Raw genomic sequence first — 13,255 nt, 5'->3', positions numbered from 1 at the left:
CTCGGCCCCATCGAATCTCTCTCCACTTGAGCGTTCTCCTCGCCTCTTGTCAGCCAATTAGATACGACAAGCCGCTCAGTGTAGGCAATGTTATTCGTTTTTCAAGCAAACAAAAGTGACCTCCTATGAACGAGGAGAGTGTTTGATTGGTCAGTTCAGACAACCCTGTGGGTGACCGCCCGGTGCTTCCGTTGGTGGTTACGCAAATTTGACGTCAGGAGATTGGAATAGAAACATATTGGAATAGTTTTACGTTATAGGGCCCATGGTCTATTGTTGAGTAGCCTTTATGGAATCCTGCCTGATCCTTTGCTTGACAGAAGTCTAAGGAATACCTTAGACTTCGAATTAGACTTAGAATTTGCGATTACCTTAGTAAATATTTTTTAGGCAATGGACAGTAAGCTGATCGGTCTATAATTTTTCAAGTCTATGGCGTCCCCTTTCTTATGTATTAGGATTATGTTAGCGTTCTTCCAAGATTGCGGTACGCTCGATATCATGAGGCATTGCGTACACAGGGTGGCCAGTTTCTCTCAAACAATCTGCCCACGATCCTTCAACAAATCTGCTGTTACCTGATTCTCCCCAGCTGCCTTCTCCCTTTGCATAGCTCCCAAGGCTTTCTTTACTTCTTCCGGTGTTACTTGTGGGATTTCGAATTCCTCTAGACTATTCTCTCTTCTGTTATCGTTGTGGGTGCCACTGGTACTGTATAAATATCTATAGAACTCTTCAGCCACTTGAACTATCTCATCCATATTAGTAATGATATTGCCGGCTTTGTCTCTTAACGCATACATCTGATTCTTGCCAATTGCTAGTTTCTTTTTCACTGTTTTTAGGCTTCATCCGTTCCTGAGAGCATTTCAATTCTATCCCTATTATACTTCCTTATGTCAGCTGTCTTAGGCTTGTTAAATAACTTCGAAAGTTCTGCCAGTTCTATTCTAGCTGTTGGTTTAGAGGCTTTCATACATTGGCGTTTCTTGATCAGGTCTTTCGTCTCCTGAGATAGCTTACTGGTATCCTGTCTAACGGAGTTATTACCGACTTCTATAGCACACTCCTTAATCATGCCCTCAAGAATGTCGTTCATTGCTTCAACACTAAGGTCCTCTTTCTGAGTTAAAGCCGAATACCTGTTCTGTAGTTTGATCTCGAATTGCTCTATTTTCCCTCTTACCACTAACTCATCGATCGGCTTCTTATGTACCAGTTTCTTCTGTTACCTCCTCAGGTTTAGGCTAATTCGAGTTCTTACCATCCTATGGTCACTGCAGCGCACCTTGCTGAGCACGTCCACATCTTGGATGATGCCAGGGTTAGCGCAGAGTATGAGGTCTATTTCATATCCAGTTTAGCCGTTCGGGCTCCTCCACGTCCACTTTCGGCTATCTCGCTTGCGGAAGAAGGTATTCATTATCGGCATATTGTTCTGTTCCGCAAAGTCTACTAATAGCTCTCCCCTGCTATTCCTAGTGCCTATTCCATATTCCCCCACTGACTTGTCTCCAGCCTGCTTCTTGCCTCCCTTGGCATTGAAGTCACCCATCAGTATAGTGTATTTTGTTTTCGCTTTACCCATCGCCGATTCCACGTCTTCATAGAAGCTTCCGACTTCCTGGTCATCATGACTGGATGTAGGGCCGTACACCTGTACGACCTTCATATTGTACCTCTTATTAAGTTTCACAACAAGACCTGCCACCCTCTCGTTAATGCTATAGAATTGCTGTATGTTACCAGCTAAATTGCTATTAATCAGGAATCCGACTCCTAGTTCTCGTCTCTCCGATAAGCCCCGGTAGCACAGGACGTGCCACTTTTTAGCACGGTATATGCTTCTTTGGGCCTCCTAACTTCACTGAGCCCTATTATATCTCATTTACTGCCCTCTAATTCCTCCAATAGCACTTCTAGATTCGCCTCACTAGATAATGTTCTAGCGTTAAACGTTGCCAGGTTCAAATTCCAATGTCGACCGTCGCGTACATCGAGGAAATTGTAGAAACAAGCAATGCGTTTGTCCTCTCGGATTCTGCCCCATCCACCCTGACGACCATAGTTCCCGAGCCAGACTTCGACATAAATCCGAATCTCCCCATGAGTAAGCAGCAACAGATAAGAAGTCTTCTCTGATGATGCAAAGAGTCTTTTTCGACGGCATCGAAGATTCGACAAACACCAGTCACCAAGCATCGCATCATAAGTGAAGAGTGCGCTCGACCACTTCACCAGAGCCCTTACCGAGTTTCTGCGCAAGAACGTGACGCTATTAGGCAACAAGTCGATGAAATGCTGCGTGGTGACATCATTCAGCCGTCGAAAAGCCCATGGGCATCTGCATCTCCTGTAGTCTTGGTGAATAACAAGGTCGTAACCCTACGTTTCTATTTCGATTATTGTCTACTGAACAAGATCACGAAGAAGGACCTGTACCCCCTCCCACGGATAGCCGACGCATTGGATCGGCTCCTCAACGCTAAATACTTCTGATTGATTGACCTCAAGTCTCGCTACTCGCAAATAGAAGTCAACGAGAGAGATCGCGAAAAGGCCGCGTTCATCACGCCAGACAGCGTCTACGAGTTCATGGTAATGCCATTCGAACTGTGCTCGGCGACTGCAGCGTTTCAGCGCGTCATGGACACGTTGTTAGCAGGATTGAAGTGGCGGCCGTGTCTTAATTACTTGGGTGACGTCTCTTCGCGATAAATTTAGACGATCACCTTAGGCGGCTTGCGACAGTATTACAGGCCATCAAATCATCAGGGCTCACTCTGAAGCCCTAAAAGTGCCATTTCGCGTACGATGAGCTTCTGTTCCTAGGCCACGTGATCAGCAAATCAAGGCTCCGCCCCGACCCGCTGCAAACAGCTTCAATCTTTTAAGCAATTTTGTAGCTATATAAGCTTCATACTCTCTATTCTATTTTTTAAATTAAGTCATACTTAGCTTCCGCAGGTATTTTTCAGGCACTGCTCGTGCACTCCATGTGAGGAGCGCTTTTTTTTCTTTGTTGCGAAAGCAACCTTGCTTGGATTCTACAGGTTATTGCAATAGTGCTGGATAGTGGCCACCTTATCTGCATTCCAAATGTTTGCTGTTAATGCTGAATCACTACGTTATACTTACTTGATTGCTTAAGCATAGCAACCACTTTATTCTGTGCTGCCACAAACCAATAATATGCTTCATGAACAGCAAGCTTTCTTTCTTGTCAATGCAGGACAAAAGGCTTCTGCTCATGCCGTGCATTGTATTCGGGCTACAATCTCGAAGAGACCAAGTTCTCCACCTCTGCATAGACAAAAAGGCTGTTCGTGGTTAAAAAGGCAGATGGAGGAGTCGTGGCAATCATGAGGGCGTTTTTTTTATGTTGAACACAGTGTATGGGCCTAAAACTTGCAACACCAGTGCAATCCCCTTGGAGCGAATAATCAGGATGCCACCAGTACTGAATTCCAACTCCAATACCATTTCCCGAACTTAGCCGAGAAATGCATTGTCGTTTCGGTTACTTCTGTGCCTAAATGCATAAAACGACGTTTTTCGAAGAAAGTAAGTGGAATGACCGCGCCTTTAAACGGCATGTATGACAGCACAGATCTCGTAAATAGTGTCATCCACACAATTTTCTTCTTGAGCATATTTTATTTGACTTGCAGTCTGACACTCTAGAATGTGCACATTAGAATATGTGCCATTAGGTGATTAAATAAATACTTGAGCAATGTACTTTCGCTAATAAGTTCATTATGCAATTCAAATTTTTCTGCATGTCCGCCTGTTTGAGTATACCAGCTCATTGACTAGAATTCTGCTATCTGCAACAGGCAATTCTTAAATATTTTAAAAATATTCGCTGAAACAGCCACTATAATATAGAACAACAAAAATATTCAGTTTCAGTTTCAGTTTATTTCTTCATTAACTGGATACATGCTGACATACGTATAAAAAGGAGGCACCAGAGCATGTGAGCGAAAGGGGACCTCCTGTCAGAGAATATATGCATTTGGGCGAATATACAGCATAAAACAGCAATATAGTAGCGACTAAGTTGAAGATTATGTAAAGCAAATGCACTAAAAACTGCATATAATATGAAGTCCATAACTAGTCGGAGAATTAAAACACTAACGTCAATCGCAACAGAACAAACCAAAAATATTTATAAAGGCTACAAAGGAAAGAACACTAGAAAAAAGGGAAAACGTAAAACAAATGGGCAGAAGCGAAGTCAATAGCTTAGATATGTGCCTTATTTTGGCTATCTAGTAGAAAAGTTGATGTTTTCTTCAAGAAACCTTAAGTCAAAAAGCGCTTGACATCTAATCGGAGGCTGTTCCAAGTAGATAATGCTGGTAAATAAATATGCGGATTGTCTTCCATAATTAGTATGTATTAGTGGCAATGAGAATTTGATGTTAGCTGCTAGTATTGTGTGGTTTAAGTGAACCAAGGTAGCCTCAGAAGATATATTTACTGGGGGAGGATTACGAGTTATGTTAAAAAACATTACGGTTAATTTATGTTTACCAAGATTAGTTGCTGAAAGCATTCTGCGGTTGTAAAGTATATCAGAAGCACTGCAGTAGAATGAGCTGAACGACAATATCCACATGGCTTTCGAGTGCTGTAGTGGTGCAACATGTGTTAGGTATGTGTTACCCCACGCTGTAATACAATAATTGAGATGGCTGTCAATAAAAGAATAATACAAGGTTAGCCATGTTCGGTAAAATAATACCTAGCATTAGGGAAAATTGTAATACCGGGAGAAAGTTTATGCTTCAAATAGCCGATATGCCTTGTAAATTTTGAGTCAAGAACCATACCAAGAAATGAGCATTTAATAACTGCAATGATGTTAAGATAGTTTAGGTAGACAGTGGGAACAAATTCTGGTGTCCTATGATTCGAATGAAAAAGCACAAAATACGTTTTGGTAGGATTCATTCTTAGCGGGTTAAGGGGGCACTACGTTAAAATATTTTTCAGGTCAGTGTTTAGCTTAGTAGTCAGAGAAATTAGAGAATGATCGGTTGCAAGTAGTGTGGTGTTGTCAATGTAAAGGAAGGCCTTATAATACTGCCATCAATTGTAATCTACTGTTGAAAATAATTATTGGGTTTTACGTGCCAAAACCATTTTTTGGTCATGAGGCACACCGTAGTGAAGTACTCCAGTAATTTTGACCACCTGGGGTTCTTTAACGTGCACCTGAATCTAAGTACACAGTTGTTTTCGCCTCCATAAAAGTGCGGCCGCCGTGGCCGGGATCTGATCCCGCAACCTCATGCTGAGCAACCTAATACCATAGCCACTGAGCAACCACGGTGGGTGCAAACTACTGTTTACTGCTTTGGCACTTTGCAAATGAGGTTTGCATTTTATACAAACTGTGATACATAGCGCAAGAATGACACGGGGACGAACAGGAACACGCGCTTGTCCCGTGTTGCTGCTTGTCCCCGTGTCATTCTTGTGCTATGTATCCCAGCTTGTATGTATCCCACCAACACGCCCAAACTTCTTCCCTGCTAAATTGCATTTTAAGTCTCTCCTGGTATGAAATACAATAAAATTTATTCATATTTTGCTTTCAAATCATAAAAAATGTCTCATTTGCATAATTCACAAGCTAGTGACGCTTTGCATATTTGTTTACAAATGCAGCAGTGGTTTTCTTTTGCATGCGTCGGGTGATGCAGAATACATTATAGCTATATATTAAAAACCACATTCTTGGATCCTGACGACCAACAGTGTGATACTTTTATGTGTATGAATGTATACACCGGGTTTCCAGTTTATTGGATTAAGATTTCCAGAAAACCCAAGCGCTCTAGAGAAATTGTAGCTACTGCATAGTAGCCGTAGTCGTGGGTACTTACAACCAGTATTGTTGTCGTCAGGAAATATTCATTAATTAATTGCTTTTATTTAGTGAACTTTTTAAATATTGCTTGAATCGCAGACCTATCAATTACAAGGTTCTAGAGCACCTCAAGTGACCTCCGAATCAAGCATTTGTCTCGTGCTCGCCTTTGCCTCATTTGTTTTTCCCAGAAAAAAACAGAAGCGTGCCACACATCCAAAACACGAAATATATACGTGCTCGCGCGCCGCTACTCAAGCGCTCCCAAGCGATCAGCCTCGCATGCACCGATCAACTCGCGGCCGCAGCACTATACAGGGCTTCACTATATGTCATAGTCGCAGCATCTTGAAAACACGCCACTGACGCATTGGTCAGCGTAGCGGAGCCGTAGGGGGGGGGGGGGGGGGGGGAGCGGGATTTCGAAGCCGGGAAACCGTGACAGCGCAGATGGGACTTATTTTGCGCACTAATATTCTGTAGATAAGGCACACCGTGAACGTATCCTGGCGCTGGTGGCGGCGCACGGCGACAAGAGTAAGGCAGCCAAGCCGTTCTGGATATGGCATTGTGGAGGATGCCGTAGTTAGTGAACAATAGTTAGAACGTACGAAGTGCTTTGAGAGACGGGTAGCTTCACGAGAACGCGACACAGGACTGCGACGGTAGTTCAAGAAGTGGAAACATATGTTCTGACATTATTTGCTGCTAACCCTCATGGTTGTGTGCGCAGCACCAGTGCCGGGGCCGATACTTCAAGGTCATTAGCGTGGAGGATATTAAAAAGAAAGGCCACATGCACGCGTACCATTTACATCTTCATCACAATCTTGAAGACCAACATTTTTAAAACAGACTTCACTTTTGCCAATTGTATTTTCACGAAATGTGAAGAATAACCAGACTTTCTCACTCACGTGCTTGGGGTGGATGAGGCTAATTTCTCCAGAAACGGACAAGTTAATCTTCACAACACGTACTACTGGAGTGATAGCAATCCCTACTGGCTGGCACAAACACGACACCAATACCAGGGGTCGTTTAATGTGTGGTGTGGTATTCTTGGTGGCAACATCATCGGACCCATCTTTTTGACAGCACACTAACGAAGCAACGCTACGTCAACGACATCCCCGAGGACCCCGTGAACTACGTCTGTTAAAACGTTCCACTTGCGAACCTTCAGAACATCTTGTTTCGACACGATGGTGCTCCTACATAGTAATAGTCACTCACGAACGTGGCTCCAAGATTTTTTCTGGGCAGAGGATTGGCCGGCATGCACCTGTGCCCTGGCTTGCAAGGTCGCCGGACATGACACCACTGGACTTCTTCTGTGGAGCTACGGGAAAGATCGCGTGTATAGTAGCGAAACTACCACAATGGACGCCTTAAGGCAAATATAAGCAAACACTGCCGCGTAATTCCAACTTCGATGGTCAATGCTGCAACAGCACAAGTGTTGGAAAGACGCAAGTACTGTATTGCTTCAGATGTTCACCTGTTAGAGCACGAGCTGCAAGTGGCAGTGGAAAATAACCTCTCAAAACTGGTGTAAAGCATGACTGTTTAACGCACCTTCATGATGTCACCCTATCCTAACACGAACAAAGCTCGCGGCAAAAATAGACATAGGCAAGATACTGCTCTGTCTTGCCGCTTTTCCGGAATTCAAGTGACGGAAAGGGTAAATGGCTAAATCATTTACACCTTTGGATGTTTCTTTGTGGGCGGATGAGATGCCTTAAGTACTTTTGGTTTGTTTTTATTGAAATAAACTCCTGAGTAGCTATTTCAGCCCTTCTGAGAGCTGTATTTTTTTTTACTTTTTTTTCGCGCTCTATTGCGCACTGTTTGTTTTAACATCAGTTGAATTTACCAAGACTTATTACCACGAATTACAACGACGCGCTATGCAGTTCTCTATCTTCATAGCGCACTCACTAGGCCATGGACGAGGATCACCTCGAGGGAATCCACGGAGACCCACGAGCCGATAGGGACACATCCTCTAGACCCGACCAGCCTCTCCTGAAGGGCCTGCCACAAGTCCCTTTTAATGGACCTCGACTCCTGGAAGGACGGTGGACTGCGGCGCCTGAATAATTCTGTTTGTTCGGTGGCGCGCGTGACGTATGAAGTGCCATTCAGCGATGGTCATTGTACGGCGTCCGCATAAGTCATTCGGACTGACTGTCGCTCTTGTGGTACCTCGTAGCCTTAGGAGCTAGGATGGCTTGCCAAAGGTCATCCCGCACTGCCTCCGCCACAGAAATTCACGCTCTCGGTGCGTCGACTACCTGCGATTTCTGGAACTTTTCTCTCACCACAGCCCAGATCAATTCGCACAGGTCCTCGAGGTGGTTTCCCAAAGACATGTTAGGGGTGCTGCTCGAAAGTTCCGTCAAGTTGCGGTAGTACATTCGGGCACGCTGTCGAAGGGCCCTTTCCATTGCTGCAGCTTAAGCAAGGAAATTCGCAAGTGTAGTGGGTGGATTCCGAAGAAGCCAGGCGAAGATCTCTTGCTTCACACCTCACATCAGATATAGAACCTACTTGTCTTCGGCCATTGAGGCATCCGAACGTCTAAAGAGCCGAACCATGTCTTCAGTGTGCTTGTTGACGCTCTTTTTCAAAGCCTGGAATCTTGTTTATATTGCCAAATCAGCTCTATCCTTGCTGTCCGTTTTGGAGTATGTGACGCTTAGCTACAGTCAAAATCCTTCCCGCGAAGTTAATGCCCCTTCATGGTTATGAAACCACGTCCTCGCAGCCTTGGAGCATGAAGTACACGTTGCGCAGCTTTCCTTCTTTGTTCCATCTATATCAAGGGACACTAAATCGAAACAATAAATGTGTTTAGAATTATACAGTATAATTTGAAAACTCCGTTGCCGCTAATCTGGTAATGATGGGTAGATTATTAAAAGAGAATATCAAAACCGAAGTATATTTTTCTAAATGTCGCGCAGAGACATACACGCTGTACTTCATTATGGCGTCGCAAATTCCCATATAATTTACGGCCTTTTGTTGGCGTGGGTGCAGTAAGAATTATCAAGACTTACTGTGTTCTGTCTTTATGTTATCTAGAACACAATGTATTTTATCTTTACCGCTAAATACTTTCCTAGGTGGTAGCAGACGCAGTGAAAATCCAACGCTTCACGGCAGACTGCTGCAGGTACTACAACGCGGTGGCGCCATCTGTCTTTCCTTTATACCCCTTTTCTGGCCTGCAAGGCATTGTCTCCCGGAAAGAGTGCTGTCTTTTACATTATGGCAGGTTGACTGACTAATGCAGAAGAAATGGCTATTATATTTAGGGTCCCTGTAAGGGCATCTTCCTCCACGGTCTCTTCAGTTATATAAAACTTCAGTTATAGCACACCCAAGTTCGGCATGTTCGCTTCACTAGAGTCCTCCATCAGCGCAAGCTCAAAATATGTACGAAGCGCAACGAGCTGTCTAGTAATTTTATAACCCATATCAATGTACTTAATTTGAAAAATAATGTTGGTGGTCCCCCTATTGGAGCATTTTTTGATGAGCTTGCATCGCACACGAAGCGCAATTCCTTCCTCTTTCCACTCCATTGCATCCAGAAATGCCTGTAGAACTACACCGTCACATTTCACGTGCTCTTTTGATGCTGACCATATAACCAGACTATTGCAAGCCTAAGCTTCTCTAACTTCCTCTCCTGTAAGCTCACCCTAGCTTGACGGAGATGTTTTCTGACTAATAAAATTATCAAAGTACTATGATAGCACTCATTAAAGGCCCATGGCCTTCAGTGTTAAAACAGAGTGTTAGTAGGTGTGACGTAAAAGTGACCAGAAGTTCGAAGATCGTTAAAGATAATTCAGAGGTGCTGTGCACACCTAAATTTCGCATAACTCTTGTAAGCAAAATAAGGCACAATTCTACGCATCTGTTTCTCACGTTGTTCAAATGCAACAGCTTGATGATATTTCTGTTCTCTTAAAGATTATGCAAAATGCAGGGCTTGAAATTAATATGTGTGAAACCCGCCGTGCAACTACTGTGCGCGACTTCTCCTAACACAGCAACTTCTCAAAACAGAATACAAGCCAGGAACAGGTAGGATCAAAGCTCTCACAAGAACCACAGCCTGCAGCAAAAGTACTTATGCTGAACAAGCAGTACAGCTTATCACCATTGCAGACGATGACTTAGGGTGCGATCTTGCACGCGTTCCACATAGAACCGAGTTCTTTACGTCGCGAAATAGGTGGTCCGGTCCATTGCATTCGTCCGATAGCCGACGACACGGAATGATTGACAGCAGATATCACGGCACAATTGACGTCATGGCATTTTCACGGTTCAAATTGACCAATGGCGTGTGGCTCGGTGGAACGGACCGCCTCCGTTCTATTTTGGAAAGCGTACAAGATCGCACTATCAGCATCCAAAGGTTGGCTGGCTTGTGATAGGACCGTTATTGTGGCTATATCCGCAATGTCATCAACAAGCGCGTGGTCAATGTGTTTGCTAAAGTGGGGTACCAGGACGTGTAAATGATACATACAATTGGGGACGAGTTAATAATTTCATTTCGATGGCTGTGTCTATACAATCAGCTACTTGATACCCAATCAACATTCGCATTGGGAGTTATGTTGAGCTATACAACCAAGGAGCAATTATTGCCCAACACATTCAAGGCACTAGCTAGCTAACTCCAGCTACTGATTGGTGTGCTGATCTACAGAGCACAAACCGTTGACATTGCATAATTTGGTCCATAAATAATGATTGTTGCATGTTGCGTACGAAAGACCCTTTCAGTTGCCATACAGCATTGTTTCTGTGCTTCAAACAATAATAATATTTTCAGCGACTTTCAGTATAGTAACATATCAATAATCAAGCTATTATAGCGCTAGGACTATGTTCTCCTGACTAATATGTTAAATATCCAGCCTAAGTAAGGTTGACACAACATTGAGCTGTAATGTTCCATGAATATTCATAGCGAAGTCATAAGGCAACAGCAACCGTGGCCACCTATAGCCTTCGCCAAAAGCTACAGCTTACCACGACAAGAGTAAAAAGCACAATTTTTGAAGCCCGGCGCAGAGATCTATACTTTCACGCTATGTGCAGTGCTCAGCGATTGAAATGCGATACCCGGAGTAGCGTATGGCTGCCGGCAGTCATTCGCCACCGCTGCGCGCGCACTGAGCTGGTGCATTGCGGTATTGGACAAAATTTGACAGTCATTTCCGTATCCTTGAGTGAGTTGAATGCGAAAGCCACCTTACTCCACCTTAATATACCTTGATCCAAATCGGTTTACCTTTATCCACACTCATTACCTTCATTTCATTTATAATCTGCCTTAATACACGTTAATTCATATTAGTCCACCCTAATCCACCTTAGTCTACTTTATTCCGCATCATTCGATCTTAATCCACATTAAATGGCCTTTCAATACTTTATTCTACTTTAATCTTCTTTATTCTACCTCCATCCACTTTAATCCACCTTAAACCACCCTTAAGTCACTTTCATTCAATTCACTTCACCTTAATTCACTTTATTCAACTATAAGTCACCTCACTTTAATTTGCTCTAAACTTTATCTTGACATACAAATGTACGAGATGCTGTTGGTTTTTCTTTCCACTCGTTGCGGACAACGCCGACTTTTCCGCCTCTTGATTCACAAAATGCGTTCGCATTAAAAGAGAACCTTTGTTATAAATTGAGGCTAAATACGATCCAAAGCAATCACCCAGTGCTCTCCGATAAGGCAAAAGCGCTGAACACCGTCCGTTCCGAGCATTTCATTTCAATTGTTCAGCACTTTACACGCTACAAAGAATGTGACACTCGTAACACTATCAAGACATAAACAAAAAACGCGTCGTGGTTTATCTCTGTCCCAGCCCCGATGCCACATATTCAAGAACATGAAAAGAGCAGAAACTGTTTTCTGAGATAGTACTGGACCAATTTCAATGAAATTGGTTGTACTTGAGGGAAGAAGTTAAATTATAGTTACTGTTGGAAGCGAAATTTTGATTGAAGGCTAGAATTTCTTTTAAACGAATTTTCAAAAATGACTTAGGTTCAAAAAATTACGCGCATGAAGTTTATCAGTTTGTACCTTTGCACCTAGAACAGATATTGCATTTCTGTAAACTGCATCCGGTATATCATCCAGAAGGGTGAAATAGGATATACCCGTATTGATTTAACGTGAATAATAATAACATGATAGTGTCACACATTTTGCAAGAGATTTGCAGAAGTCATATTCACAGATTAATGGTACATTCGGAACCCATGTATAGTACTTAAATTTTGTGTGCTTTAGATGTACCGTTATATGAAATTTTTAGAATTGTGATATAACTTTTCACTGCTGAATTACAGTTGTCAACGAAAGCTTTGTTTTCTGAAAAGTGGCTATATTTAACAAGTTTTATAAAAAAATTTATGGCATAAATTTAAAAGTCCTTAATCGATCGATATCTGGCTAGCAACACTCACTTGATTTTAACCCTTTCTTTAAAATTCGACAAATCTCATTGAACTCGGTGCATTGGTTGCCGAGTGAAACAATTGTTCCTTTCCCTTGTATTTAGATAGGAGCCCCGTGCTAAAGCTTCTTCTTAAAGGGACACCAATCACAAACACTTAGTCAAGCTAAAGTAATAGATTAATGCTCGAGAATCTCAAAGGGGTCTATATCATTGCGAACAGAGCCTTAATAATTGAGAAATCCAGGTAAATGCAGGACATGATTAGAGACACCCCTGGGACATTCAAGCACTTGCCCGATGACGAAAGCACTTTTCAGTTAAGTTTTGTCACTAGTACTCACTTACTCGTTGCAAAAAAACATCCTTCTATTGTATTATAGGATAAAATAAAATGCTACTTGTTCAGTTCCATTTCATGTTTAGAAAAACGAAATTGAAATTACCGTTGACAACGACACGGGTGGTCGAAAAGTTTCGTTTTCAGTCGACTCTGCGCCACCCACGCTTTCGCGTTTCAGTACTTTCCTGATCGCGTAATGCTGCGCTGGTTCTGCTGGCTAGCGAAACTCGCACAAACTGCAAGTGGCAGATAATTCAACATCTCTGTGATGTCGCGCGATGCCCGAATGGTCTACGCTACTTGACCAAAAAGCAGGTGCAGCGGCGAACCCACCGCTCCGTCTTAGCTCACTGCTGCCGTCTGTCGGGCGCCGTTTTACACAGCGATGGAAGCAAAAGGCGGTGATGGCGTATGCAACGTCACCACTCCCCCGGTTGGGTGGCTTGAGATATGAATTTTGAAAAAGGTATTCGGACACTTCCGATGCAATTTTCTCGTAAACTAAGT

Source organism: Dermacentor andersoni, chromosome 3 (genome assembly GCF_023375885.2).
Source record: "Dermacentor andersoni chromosome 3, qqDerAnde1_hic_scaffold, whole genome shotgun sequence".
Lineage (NCBI taxonomy): Eukaryota > Metazoa > Arthropoda > Arachnida > Ixodida > Ixodidae > Dermacentor > Dermacentor andersoni.
This window is presented reverse-complemented; position numbering follows the sequence as displayed.